Genomic DNA, 15693 nt, shown 5'->3' with positions numbered 1-15693 from the left:
CGGCTATTGATGAAAATACGAATTAATTTGTTTATTGCAGCTTGCTATTTTTCAAATTAATAAATCACTGAAAGAGGCGAATTATATGATACACAACATAGCAATGTGAATTGGAATCTAAAATAAAGTGTAGGTCCTCAGTAACTCTATGTATAAGTCAGTTGAAAGGTCGAAGAAAGGCACTGGCATACCACCGCGCCTAGCGAACCATTGTGCTGTTCAAAACAACTTTTAGACTGGCAACTTTACTGTAAGTACATCCTTACAATCTGAAAACATGCGTGACTGCAGCCAAGAAGAGGCAAGTGTGAACTGCGCGTCGCAAATAGTCTCAAAATGTTGGTACCTTAGAGCCTGCAATTCAAACATCATCAGTGATGACGCACGTCTATGCGTGGAACGTCATTTGCCCAGCACAGACTCGTACGTTTCCATGAAGTTTTATTAGACTAAACAGCCAAACTACAGTCATGCTCATAAATTAAGGATAATGCTGATATATCGTGAAACAACGCTCTGGCGGGCAGTTTGCCGGTTTAAATCACCTTGGGGTATGACGACACAGTGAATTTGACCTGCGGTCGTCGCACGGTGGCGCTGGCAGCAGACCACATACGCAGAGGTGTGTTGGGGCATGTCCGAGTACGGGGCAGCGAGTAAGTATGCAGAAGTGTTCAGACGTGCTAATGGGGGTGACTGTGTGTTGAGAGAATGGCTCAAAGATTACATATTGATGACGTTATGAGGGTTAGAATACCGGGTAACTGGAGGCCGGTCAAACACAGCAGGTCGTAGCACGGGCCCTCCGTGTGCCACAAAGTGTGATCCCAATATTACGGTAACGATTCCAGCAGACAGGAAACGTGTCCAGGCGCTACAGTACGGGACGTCCACAGTGTACAATACCACAAGAAGACCGATATCTCACCATCAGTGCCCGTAAACGACCACGGAGTACTGCAGGTAGCCATGCTCGAGACCTTACCGCAGCCACTGGAAGAGCTGTCTCCACACACACAGTCTACAGACGACTGAACAGCTATAGTTTATTCGCCCGGAGACCTGCAAGGTGCATTCCACTCACTCCTGGTCACAGGAGAGCCTGTAAACCCTGGTGTCAAGAACACAGTACATGGTCAATGGAACAGTGGTCCCAAGTTATCTTCACGGACGAGTCCAATTATAGTCTGAACAATGATTGTCGCCGGATATTCATCTGGCGTGAATCAGGAACCAGATATCAACCCCTTAATGTCCTTGAATGGACCTGTATGGAGGTCGTGGTTTGATTGTGTGGGGTGGGATTATGACTGGTGCACATACAGCCCTGCATGTCTTTGACAGAGGAATTGTAACAGGTCAGGTATATCGGGACGTCATTTTGCACCAGCATGTCCGCCTTTTCAGGGGTGCAGTGGGTCCCACCTTCCACCTGATGAATGATAACGCATGGCCCTACCGAACTGCCATCGTGGAGGAGTACCTTGAAACAGAAAATATCAGGCGAATGGAGTAGACTGGGTGTTCTCCAGACCTAAACCCCATAGAGCACGTCTGGGATGCTCTCGGTCGACGTATCGCAGCACCTCTTCAAACCCCTAGGACACTTCAGGAGCTCCGACACGCACTGGTGCAAGAATGGGAGGCTATACCCCAGCAGCTGCTCGACCACCTAATCCAGAGTATGCCAACCCGTTGTGCGGTCTGTGTATGCGTGCATAATCATATCCCATATTTTTGTCTGGGTACATGTGCAGGAAACAGTGGCGTATTGTAGCAAATGTGTTTCGGGACGGTTTTCTGAACTTATCACCAATAACGTGGACTTATAGATCTGTGGCGTGTGTGTTCCCTATGTGCCTATGCTATTAGCTAGTTTTGTGTAGTCCCTTGTGTGGCACCACATTCTGCAATTATCCTTAATTTATGAGCATGAGTGTATGAAGCATATATCAGAAACTACACTGCCTGAGAAAAAAATTAATCATCCACACGTACACACCATGAGCGGGTATATATATGATTTAGAGTTGCTACTTTCTGGGACTGGCAGAATGGCCACAAGAGTGCACTTCTGTTGTTCATATTTTAGTGTCGTTATCTGGCCTGTCAGCGTATGTAAGGAGTGTCAATAGCGTCGGGTGTTGCGGTATTGCTTTGGAGAAAATGGAGATGCAGCATGTCCGTGTGTGACAGCGTTATCAAAAGCTGACACTATTTGAAAGGCCAGATAGTCGAGCCATGCGACATTCAGAAGTGACAGTGGTCCGATATTGGACGGTATGGTCGCGTGAGGACAGGAGTACCTAGAAACGGAGGATCTCAGGCGAATGGAGTGGCCTGCCTGTTCTCCAGACCTAAACCCCATCGCGTATAACTTCAGGTCACTGCAGGAAGTGTTTGAGACAAATCAGAAGAAAGAACACTCGTCATCAAGGTTCCAGTCGGCCACTTATGACCATAGAGTGGACTCCTTGCACTATTCTGTGTCGAGTCGCGCCAGTGGTCGGAAGGCCGCCGGACCATTAGGAAGTTACCGTCGCATTCCTAGGCCATCGATAACACCATAACACAAAAGGCTGCCTTTGGAGTGGTGTCGTGGCCGGGAAGCATGGACTGCCGATGAACGCTGTCGCTTTGTGTTCAGCGGTGAATCGCGGCTCTGCGCGATAACCTGGACGGCTATCGTCGACGTGTATGGAGGCGACCTGGGGAGAGATCCCATTCTTCCAATGTTTTGGAGAGGCATTGCCGTGTTACTCCAGGAGTCATGGTGTGGGGAGCCATCGGGTATGACTTCAGGTCACTGCAAGAAGTGTTTGAGGAAAGTCAGAAGAAAGAACTGCACATCATGAACATCTTGAGCCCTTCTGTGTTACCTCGCATGCATCAATATCGTGGTACCATTTTTCAACACTACAGTGCTCTAATGAATACATGGCACCTCTCTGTATGAATTGTGTGCGTGATGGCGAGATATTCCTGTGGCCAGATACATACCTCGAGCTGTTTCTAGATTTTGTGTGGAACCAGCTCGGGTGTCAACTCCGTTCCATACAGGATGTCAAGAACGTGTTGCAACAGTTGTGGGCCAACTGACTTCAGGAGAGGATACAAAAGCTTTGTGGCACTCTTCCCAACCAGATCAGTGGGCACTCTTCCCAACCAGATAAGTGCATGCATTCAGGCTAGAGTGAGTGCAACGTCATACTGATAATTTGGCTCACGCTGCCAAGTCCTTTGGAATCTGTTTCTATTTTGTAATCGCTGAAACATCACTTGACTTCTCAATCCGTGAAGTTTTATATAGTTTCTTTCCACCTCGTGGCTAAATAGTTTTCTTTTCTTTTTTTGTCAGGCTGGGTTCTCCTTGCGGCCAGAGAAGCGAACGTACCGCAAAGATAGCTGTGCGTCATGTTCACACGGTACAAACATCTTAATCAGTGGTACCGGTGACTACATTTTCCTCTGAGATTTTAGCACAACGCTTGGACACTGCCGCGGCCACGATTTTGCTTTCAAAGTCCCCTCGAACCTCCAGCACCATGGAGCTGAACACGGTTTCTTTTGCATAGGATAAGGATGTGCCGCCAATGGCAGGATGATTGGCAGAGTAACTGTAGGAATTATACTTTGGAATACAATGTTTACTGTACACTTGTTTCGTCCATAATAACAGAAGTGGACTAACTACCGTCATAAACAAGTTAAAAGGATAATTTCTTGGAGCAATAAAAATGCAAGACCAAAACAGAAAAGCTCGGTTTAAAAAGAGGGTAAGACAAGGATGTAGTCTGTCTCCCCTATTGTTCGATCTGTAAATCGAAGAAGGAATAAAAGAAATATTTACATGTTATAATTCCGGAGGAAAGGATATAAATGATAACACTGGTACCCTCAGTGAAAGTATAGAAGAACTGCACGAGCTATTGAATGGAATGATCAGCCGACCGCGCGCAGAATACGGATTAAGGAGAAGTTAAAATGATTTTAATGCACCAGTTGGTCTACACAGTCTCCCCCCCCCCCCCCTCAAAAACTAATTGAGTACAATGCACAAAAAGTTCATATAACCAAGTGAGACTGTCAGAAAAGGCCTTCCTTGGACTGTTGTTTAACTCGTGTGTCACACTGAATTGAATGTCAGTTATGTCGTCAAAGGGATGATCCTCCATGGGAATTTCTGTACTTTGACGTTTTGTGGTAGGTTCATACTAATAACACGAAGTCTCGTCATCTGTAATGATTTTTTCAGAAAAGAATTAACTGTCCGCGTTTTGCATTTCAATCAAGTGGCGGCAAGCGGAAACGAATCGTTGTTTTTGCTCAAGAGTCACGCTGTGTGGGTCAAACTTTCCACACACCTTTCTCTTCTTCAAAACATCCTGGAGAATGTCTTTAACACTTGATTTAGAGTTGTTTCTCCCGCACACTAAGGTCGCACGTTCACTACTCAACACTGCATAATCACAAATGGCTGCTCGAATGCACAGCTGTTGTTTACAGCTCTTAGTTAAAGCTGCCATCGTAGTTACTGTGCTGATGTCGCTTATACGTCAGGTATGAAATCAGTATCTGTTTTGGACGGACAGCATATCCCACAAATAATTGAGGAACCCGGGTGTAAGTGGTACCCTAAAGTATAGAGGCACGGCGTGACGCTAAATAACACTGAAGACGAATGATTAACAATAAAAAAAGTATGGCATGTGAGACTATCCACTCTGGGACTGGTTAGGCAGTGGCAAACGAGTCGTCAATTATGATAAACATACGAACTGTACAGACATCAATGTGGAAGACTATACTACACGATGTAGCGAACTACCCTTACAAAGTTTCTTTTTCTGTGTAGCGATATTAACGTCAACTTGGTATTATGTCCAAAACCAAAAGTCAGTAAACACTGGACTCGTAAAGCAGGTTATTAGTATTCCACAAATGAACTTTAATCAATACAGAACGCAACGAAATGCTACGGTCAATCTTTCAACACTTGTCCCTAATACAGGTACACAGAAGAAGAAAATATTTTACGTGTAGATGGGTCCGGAATTGCTTATTTGTATGTTTAAACTCTTTGTTTAAAACCGTAGTAAATGGATAATGTGAAGCACAAAGGAATCGAACATCCATCACACAACATGAAACACTTGGGTACCTGAAATGTTCGTAATGCCCCCTGTTGGGATTGATATACACTCCTGGAAATTGAAATAAGAACACCGTGAATTCATTGTCCCAGGAAGGGGAAACTTTATTGACACATTCCTGGCGTCAGATACATCACATGATCACACTGACAGAAACACAGGCACATAGACACAGGCAACAGAGCATGCACAATGTCGGCACTAGTACAGTGTATATCCACCTTTCGCAGCAATGCAGGCTGCTAATCTCCCATGGAGACGATCGTAGGGATGCTGGATGTAGTCCTGTGGAACGGCTTGCCATGCCATTTCCACCTGGCGCCTCAGTTGGACCAGCGTTCGTGCTGGACGTGCAGACCGAGTGAGACGACGCTTCATCCAGTCCCAAACATGCTCAATGGGGGATAGATCCGGAGATCTTGCTGGCCAGGGTAGTTGACTTACACCTTCTAGAGCACGTTGGGTGGCACGGGATACATGCGGACGTGCATTGTCCTGTTGGAGCAGCAAGTTCCCTTGCCGGTCTAGGAATGGTAGAACGATGGGTTCGATGACGGTTTGTATGTACCGTGCACTATTCAGTGTCCCCTCGACGATCACCAGAGGTGTACGGCCAGTGTAGGAGATCGCTCCCCAAACCATGATGCCGGGTGTTGGCCCTGTGTACCTCGGTGGCGCTGACCTGCACGGCGCCAAACACGCATACGACCATCATTGACACCAAGGCAGAAGCGACTCTCATCGCTGAAGACGACACGTCTCCATTCGTCCCTCCATTCACGCCTGTCGCGACACCACTGGAGGCGGGCTGCACGATGTTGGGGCGTGAGCGGAAGACGGCCTAACGGTGTACGGGACCGTAGCCCAGCTTCATGGAGACGGTTGCGAATGGTCCTCGCCGATACCCCAGGAGCAACAGTGTCCCTAATTTGCTGGGAAGTGGCGGTGCGGTCCCCTACGGCACTGCGTAGGATCCTACGGTCTTGGCGTGCATCCGTGCGTCGCTGCGGTCCGGTCCCAGGTCGACGGGCACGTGCACCTTCCGCCGACCACTGGCGACATCATCGATGTACTGTGGAGACCTCACGCCCCACGTGTTGAGCAATTCGGCGGTACGTCCACCCGGCCTCCCGTATGCCAACTATACGCCCTCGCTCAAAGTCCGTCAACTGCACATACGGTTCACGTCCACGCCGTCGCGGCATGCTACCAGTGTTAAAGACTGCGATGGAGCTCCGTATGCCACGGCAAACTGGCTGACACTGGCGGCGGCGGTGCACAAATGCTGCGCAGCTAGCGCCATTCGACGGCCAACACCGCGGTTCCTGGTGTGTCCGCTGTATCGTGCGTGTGATCATTGCTTGTACAGCCCTCTCGCAGTGTCCGGAGCAAGTATGGTGTCAATGTGTTCTTTTTTCCATTTCCAGGAGTGTATGCATCAATCCACTGTCTCATTCAATCCCGGATGCGCTGTCAAGTCCCTGGAATTTTGCGTACGATTCCGCAGCCTTCCACACAACGGTTATGAAGACTCTCTACATCTCATACTGAGGTTCGATGAACAAAGGCTTTCAAATACCTCCATTAATAAAAACCTTTTGGATTTAGGCCTAGAGAACGTGGTTGGTCCACCGTTTCCTAGGCGTCGCAAAATCTGTTATTTGGAAGCTGTAATCAGGAAGCATTACTGAGAAGAGCTGTAGAAAATGAGATGTAACATGAAAATAAACCGTTTTTACAGCCATATCGAAATATGTATTGAATGAATCAGTGTAGCATTGACAAAATAAATAAATAAAGAAACTAATAAGATGGATGCACGAAAAGTTACATGCACCTCGTCTAGATAATGGAGGTACAACTAGCGTAACGGTAGTTCAAATGGTTCAAATGGCTCTGAGCACTATGGGACTCAACTGCAGTGGTCATCAGTCTCCTAGAACTTAGAACTACTTCAACCTAACTAGCCTAAGGACATCACACATCCATGCCCGAGGCAGGATTTGAACCTGCGACCGTAGCGGTCGCGCGGTTCCAGACTGTGGCGCCTAGAACCGCTCTGCCACCCTGGTCGGCGTAACGGTAGTAATTCATCAGAAAACTCATTCGTGTGCAACGAGCAATTAGCTTCTCCCCATAAAGGATAGTCATTCTTCGTTGGCTTGTCCATTCAGTAAAACTGTAGTGTATTAAAAATGTGAACCTCATCCAGCTCTGTACAGCCATGGAAACTTTCTCAGGGTTGTATCAATAGTTTCCTGATCAGATGTCATGACACGTACTGATAACATTTTATGTCAGTTTGTGCTGGCTACGCCAAATAATGATCTCGTTCACATAATACCGCTTTATTATAGGGTTCATTTATTGGCACATCATCACTGAGGGCTCGCATTTTGTTTCCGATAATTCCATGATCATGTTGCACGTTTCGGAAACAACAATAAATGTGAAGAAACACATGTGTACATTACTTTTTAACTGTCAGTATCATTAGCGTACAGTTTATCTTATCATACATCCCTGACACAATCGTAAGTAGATTCCTGGGAACAGCACCCCCTCAAATGAGCAGTTCCAGGCGCTTGTCTGCGGAGTCTAATGATATAAATTATTCAGATGTACAATTAAGTTCAATTCTGTAATTGCCGGTTCCACTGACATCTCATTTTTGTATAATCAGCAGCAGTTCGATTTCCTATACGACGTCCTGAATTATGCTGACGCAATAGCACTGCCTAGCAGAGACCTATCTTTGACACGCTACTGGTGCATGTCTCTCCCAAGACGTTAGCTTCTCGTCCTACTAAGCAAATGCAGGGCTAATACTCGTACATTTCTTTTTCATGTGGGGTGGGTAGTGTCTAATATTGTATTTGAGTCGGCACATGTCATTGAGAGAATTACTGTTCAAGGAATCATCACGGAGCTATTTAGAACAAAGTAGAACTGAAAATAGTTCGTAGTATTAGCCAATATTCTTTCGATTACCGATGTTGCGTTTGTATCGCTGTATAATCGCTCTCCAAAGACCTGCAAAACAGGTTTATTTTTCATTACAACCCTGTAAATCGAGACCTCCTCTAGGGATGATGTTCTCCATTGTTATTAGCGTAGTATTAGTCTTGTTTCAAGATTTCCACACAAGTTCAAATTTTATTTGTGTTAACATTTTTTAACGCAAATTATATACACGGTCCAATCACACTAACGTGCCTACGTTCGACGTTAACGTGAGTAACCACTCACGGACGGCATGTGGCCGCACTAGCGGTGAGTATGTAAAACCGTGTCGGGGAGAGGCGGAACAGTGCAGCCGTTGTCGTAATGCGGGAACAAAGCGATTTATCTGGTTTCCAGAAGGTCTTGATCGTCGGCTTTCAGGCCAAGGGCGGAAGCATTTCCGAAATGGCTAATTTTGTAAATTGTTGGCATGCCGCCGTTGGTAAGGTATACCATGAATGACGTCGCTGTCCAAAACCGGCGCCGAGGCACACCACGGCCCATAAGTGTGAACGACCGCTGCGGAGACGTGTGCAGGCGAACAGTCGTACAACTGATGTGCATCAGACCGCCCAGATGAACCAAGGGGCTATCAAAAGCGCTTCCTCAACGACCGTACAGCGAACGTTTGCTGCGTTTGCGCCTTCGCAAAATATGCCTGGTTCATGCTCCCACGAAGATTGCTGTTGATCGGCGACGGAGACCGGAATTTGCATGCCAGTATCGCAACTGAACGTCCACTGAGTGGCGACAGATGACCTCTTCAGATGAATCCATGCTCCATCGGACAAACGTGAAACTTCTGAAAGCAAACACCTTGCAACAGTTATGGTCTGAGGAATGCTTTCGTCGCTCCCTGGGTGATCTCCTCTCCTAGGTCTGGAAGGCACAGTGGATGAACACAAGTATGCATCTATCCTTTTCCACCCCTACATGCAGCTTTTTTCCCCCTCTCGCCACGAAGGCATCTGCCAGCAGGAGAAAGCAACATGTCACACAGCTCGCAGTGTACGTGCGTGGTTCGAAGAACATCAGGATAAGTTTACCGTACTTCCCTGGCCATGAAACTCCCAGGATTTAAACCAATCGAGAATCTGTGGGACCAATTAGATCGGGTTGTCTGTGCTGTGCATCCTCGACAGCGTAGCTGTCCACGGCACAGGAGTCGTCATAGCTCCACATCCCTATCGGCATATTCTAGAACGAGATTGACTGCGAAAGTTGGTACATTAAAATTGGCCTGCAGGTAGAGTTCTGACCACTCCGGCCGCTGGGCCCTGACGGTCTCCCCCCTCCCCCCGTCGCCGTGGGCACCCACTATCGTTGTTGTGTAGAGAAGAAGTGACGACGTATCGATGAAGAAGTAGGGGGTAAGTGTGTACCTCCACGGGGCACGAGACGCCAGTATGAAATGGACGATATGCAGTTTGCTAAGGTTGGATTGAGGGATTAAAGGGTCATGCGTCCCTTTTTCCAAAAGTAAAACACCCACACAGAATATAAACGACAATGGAAAGGACGACAGACGACACAAGACAAGAATGACTTATACAGATACAAGACAAAACGAATTAAAATCACACAGAGTGTGATGGTGGTTGGCCGACCAGAGAAAAAAAAAAAGGAAAAGCCAACCACCGAGAACACATTAAAAAACTCAGTCTAAAATCGTTGGCCAAAGGCCAGAATCAAAACAAAAAGGACATAACAAACACTCAGATTAAATGATAAAATACCGCTGCCCGAATAAAAACTAAACCTGCCATAGCAGAGTCATCAGTTAAAAGGGAAGGGAGCGTATCAGGCAGTGCAAACGTCTACCTGAGCACAGCTAAAAGTGGACAGTCCAACAAAATGTGGACCACTGTCAATGTTGAGCCGCACCGACATAGAGGGGGGTCCTCACGGCACAATAAGTGGCCGTACGTCATCCGTGTGAGCCCAATGCGCAGTCGGCAGAGGACGACAGACTCCTTGCGAGAGACTAAAGAACTATTTCTGTGGCTGCCTTTTAGCGTCTGCATGCTTCCTGCTGACGGGAGATGTTTGGGAGAAATGAGATTTTAGCAGAGGAGGGCAGGGTGACAAATGGGCGTGACACAAGATATTTATTCCGAACTAACGACATGGATATTGCCCATCACGGGAAATCCATCCCTAAAGAAGTCTTCGATTGGTCATCTAGCCGTGGGAATTGTGTGCAGCGCAAAACATTTAACAAAGATGATGAACGATGAATTTGATCGCTAGGGGAGAACCTGGCAGCCGAATATATGGTCACGCCTATGGACGTAGCTCGGGAGGACGAGAAGAGAATCGCCTTAGGGGAGGGGGGGGGGGGGGGACGACGACGACGACGACGACAGCTGTTGGAAAGCAGATACTCGTGATCGAGGCGGCAGTGTCGGCCACATACGCGCTGCTGAAAGATAAATCCAGCCGCGTCCAGCACACCTGTCTGCAGCCTTCGCGCTGGCAAGATAAGCTGCCAGCAGCTTGCAGCGCGTCTTCCTCCGCGCCGATAGCGAATGTGTTACAGCTCTCGCCCAAGTCCTCCTGGGAGATCCGTTTGTCTCATAACAACCTCGATTTGAACACCCTGGTAACGGTCCTCAGATTCTTCTGCCTGATAATGGGCAAATTACTACTTCCTTTTTAATGAATAGAATAAATTTGTAAATTGCATTTCAATAGCCGCGCGGGATTAGCCGTGCGGTCTCAGGCACTGCAGTCATTGGCTGGTCCCGGCGGAGGTTCGAGTCCTCCCTCGGGCATGGGTGTGTGTATTTGTCCTTGGGATAATTTAGGTTAAACAGTGTGTAAGCTTAGGGACTGATGACCAGTCCCACAAGATTTCACACACATTTGAACATTTTTTGCATTTCAATAACTGCGGTCCATAGGCGCTTTGTTTATGAAAATAAATAATTGTGACCAATCTCTTTACGTTCTTGCGGCTTGCGCTCGTAATCCCTTCACATAATTAGCAAATACCACATTCATGTGCAATGTAATAATACACTGTAAAATTTAGACCACTACAATATCTAGAATGAAATGTAAAACTCTATGTGTAAATACAATATATGGAAAACACTGACAAGAAGAAAGGACAAGATGACAGGATCCCTATTGAGACATAGGGAATAACATCCGTGGTACAAGTGGGAGCTGTAGAGGGTAAAAGATATGGAGGGAGACAAAAACTGGAATACATGCAGCAAGTGCTACTTTGAGCTGGAGATGTTAGCACTAGAGACTAACTCGTGACGGGCCGCATCAAACCAGTTAAAAGACTGATGATAAAAACAAGAGTAGAAACTGCTGTGCCCCAGTATGGTAAAACCGGGGCGGTGTCGCGTTTGCGGAAGCTCATATTCGGTAATTTCGGGGCGAAAAAGCTTATCTCCTGTCTAATTTGGACAGGCACGAGCTGAGTCATTAGATGGAGAAACGATTTTAAGAAACAAGTAGAATGAAACAGAGTAATTGAAGAATCTTCGAGATACTCATGATGACATCACTGTTGTAAAATATTATTACTTTCAAGAACAAACATTGACTCTGAAGGCATTAGAATGGGACGGGGGAGTAGGCCTATAAAATGCATTAGCAGTGACTGTTTACTGGGTAGACAGCAGCTTTCATTTTGACTAAGCACAGCGGAAAGACAGCGAACTACAGTACAGACACGGACGATGTAACAGAGATTGACTGTTGTGCAATCTTTCTGTTACTGAAGACAGATGTGGAACACCGCCGTATTCGTTAAATTTAAAATTTTTTACTCTGAGGGCCATAGCACACTTTGTTGGAAAAGTGCGTGTTTTAAAATAAAATGGTGCCAAACTACTCAAATAAACTATTATGTGAGCACCCACTGTTAAACTACAGAACTATGTGTGTTGGTAAACTAACCCGAGAAATCCCCTCTAAAAACAATACCTAAGGTGTATTAAAGAGTTCGAAAAGTTGGACAGGAGGAAGAGGCTACTGTTTGCGTAGTCAACATTCTTCAACTAGTGATGACCTTTACCAAGTCCATAATCGTCATATCGGCAACCTGCGCTACTCATCAGCGAATCAGGCGACCAGAGACCGTCCTAGCAGCTAGCAGTTACAACGGAGCGTACGTGGATCAAGGTATGAAACATCATTGACCCTCACCGAAACAAAACAGCAGCTGATACACATTCATACTACGCAGCAGTCCTACAACACAACTTTTCAGCTCAGTTAATTTAACCACGTTTCAATAGTTTAAACATTCATAATTTTATGTACGAAAACTTACACTAGCTACTTACAATTAAAGGACTGTTGACTTTGCGACTTTTCAAGGAATGAACCTCCGCAGTAGCAATCATTTAGCAGCAGCGAGGAATATTTAACAGTTTCAGTCAAATACAGACTTTCATTCATAGTTGAATATTTTACATTAATGTTTGACTCGAACAGGAAAACCTTATTCACTTGAACTTCTAAAATGTGTTCTACTGAGCAAAACTCAGCATACTGTAATTTTTAACATAATTTTGTTTCACTCGAGTTTAATTCACTGCGAAATTGTAGCAATGTATATCAATGAAAAACAGATCTTGATACATACGACTACATATGCAACTGAGGCAAAATTGCAACAGCCATTTCATATTAGTTTTTCTGTTCGATTGCAAGTAATTACGTGCTGTTTACTTAATGAGAGAAGACGAAAGAATCGACGGTTGAGGATCAGAAGAACGAAAATTTAGTAAGAAATTGGAAATTTGTGGTAAGTTCTATGGGACCAAACCTCTGAGGTCATCGGTCCCTAGGCTTACACACTACTTAATCTGACTTAAGCTAAGGACAACACAAACACCCATGCCCAAGGGAGGACTCGAACCTCCGACGGAGGCAGACGCGCGAACCGTGGTAAGGAGCCCTAGACCGCACGAAAATTTAGTAAGAAAATCTACGCAGTAGACGAGAGAAGAGCGAAGTGCCGCGGGGAATTAGCCGAGCGGTCTGGGGCGCTGCAGTGACGGACTGCGCGGCTGGTCCCGGCGGAGGTTCGAGTCCTCCCTCGGGCATGGGTGTGTGTATTTGTCCTTAGGATAATTTAGGTTAAGTAGTGTGTAAGGTGAGGGACTGATGACCTTAGCAGTCAAGTCCCATAAGATTTCACAAACATTTGAAAATTTTTGAAGAGCGAAGATATCAAGACATCGATACAGAACGACAATCTAGGGCGATTTTCATCACAGAAATATATGATTAAATTTGTGGGTGGTCTGGAGATGCTCAAAGTGAAAAATATTATGTTGGTGCGTACGTTTGTAGCGTTTTTCCGTAAGTTTAGTAAACATAGCAGTTAGCCCGCCCGGTTAGCCGTGCGGTCTAACGTACTGCATTCCAGGCGGGAAGGCGTGCCGGTCCCCGGCACTAATCCGCCCGGCGGATTAGTGTCGAGGTCCGGTGTGCCGGCCAGTCTGTTGATGGTTTTTAAGGCCGTTTTCCACTTGCCTCGGCGAATGCGGGCTGGTTCCCCTTATTCCGCCTCAGTTACACCATGTCGGCGGTTGCTGAGCAAACACCTTCTCCACCTATGCTTACACCATAGTTACTCTACAAGCAAACATTGGGGTTACACTCATCTGGTGTGAGAGGTTTCCGAGGGGAAGGGGCGGGGGGTCCAATGGGGGCCGAATCACACAATAACCCTGGGTTCGTTGTGGGGCGGCTGTGGCGTGAGTGGACTGCTGATGCCTGTTGCAGGGTTGTGCACCACTGCAGGCTGCGGCGGAGAAGAGGCGTCTCCGTCATTTCTGTTCTTCTCAAAGCGTACTTTTTCAGTTGTCTTCTGTACTGAAATGTAGCAGTTCTTTCTATACATAGTCCAAAATGGAGACTTTTTTCTTTGAGTCATCAGTCTTCTGACTCGTTATAAGCGGCCCATCACGAATTCCACTCCTGTGTCAGTCTCTTCATCTCAGAGTAGCACTTGCGAGATACGTCCTCAATTATTCGCTGGATGTATTCCAATACCTGTACTTCCCTACAGGTTTTGCCCCCTGCAGTTCCCTCTAGTACCAAGGAAGCTATTCCCTGATGTCCTAACAGATATACTATCATCCTATCCCTTGTCCTTGTCAGTGTTTTCGACATATTCCTTTCTTCTCCGATTCTGCGCAAAGCCTCCTCATTCCTTACAGTACCAGTCCACTTAATTTTCAACATTCGTCTGTATCACCACATCTCAGACCCTTCGATTCTCTTCCGCTCTCGTTTTCCCACAGTGCATGTTTGACCGCCATACAATGCTGTGCTCCAGATGTACATCCTCAGAAATTTCTTCCTCTAATTACTAGTCGAGACCTCTCTGAGCGGGCCCATCAGCAGACCACGGGCATCTGGTGCTCCTCGACGTCGCGCCGCCCCGGGCCCGTCACTAGCGCAACTGCCGCCGACGCCGACGGTGCCCGCCGGAGCTCGAAGCCGGGCTGGCAGCGCTGGCGCGCTGGCGCGCTGACTGTGCGCTTCTGGCGCGCGCAAGAAGCGGCGGCGGCGACTACAGGCTTTCCAATCGCCGCACAGTGGCGTGGCGTGGCGTGGGAAAATGCGCCGGAACGCCTGCCGATGAGTCGGTGCAATTCCTCGACGCTCCGGCGAGCTGTTGCCAAGTTCACTGGCAATCACGAGTCGGGCGTATTTTTAACTGACTCCTCGAGGAGGGAGCCCGGTCCGCAGCTGGAGCGGAAAAAAGTACTCTGTACATAAGAAGCGGGCGGTCCGCCGCGCGTTTCTTGTACGAGTGGCTCCTCCCGTAATGACACGAGCTGTCGAGGAGTGTAGTCTGCGGCAACACCAACTTTGCGTCTCGGCGGAGTATAAGCTTGCTGCTCTCGTCACGTGAGCTAATAGTGTACTGGCGCACCAACAGCTGTAATAGGAGTTTGGAACTTACCAATGCCGCTCACGAAACGCGAGCTCAAATTTAATATGTTTAATCTGGGCTCCGAAATGCGCATTTTAGACAACGAAATTCAGGTACTTACAAATGTTATTTACCCATCTGACGTATTTTCCATACATAAACAAGATCAAAATGTCACAGGCCCTGCAGACCTGTCGGTGTTCCCACAAACTGCCTCCATTCCTTTCTGTTTTGTCGTCGGTTCCACAAGGTGTCTTCAATCCCCAGGGCTGCCAAGTCGTCCATCAAGTGCTGCCGCGGTCGTGTTCTCTTTTGGCATGCGGGCTACATCGCCCGCCTACTGGATTCTTTTACTATTCAGCTTCTATAGGATACTGGTTGTTGCATCCTTCTCCGTTCTCCTTTATCTAAGGTAGACCCCTATATCTCCTCATTACACTTGTTTCAAATACTAATAGTTTTACCTTTTCACATTTAGTTATGCTCCAGGTTTCTAAACTGTACATGACTGCTGGGCATATCACTGTGTTATATATTCTCATCTTAGTATTCGCTCATACTGACTTTGAGATGTGCGTTTCCGTAGGGAGTACATGCATTTCATTGGAGCATTTGAAGTGG

This window comes from Schistocerca gregaria, chromosome 4, assembly GCF_023897955.1.
Source record: "Schistocerca gregaria isolate iqSchGreg1 chromosome 4, iqSchGreg1.2, whole genome shotgun sequence".
In the NCBI taxonomy this organism is placed as follows: domain Eukaryota; kingdom Metazoa; phylum Arthropoda; class Insecta; order Orthoptera; family Acrididae; genus Schistocerca; species Schistocerca gregaria.
The sequence above is the reverse complement of the archived record's forward strand: the minus strand, read 5'-3'. Positions refer to the sequence as shown.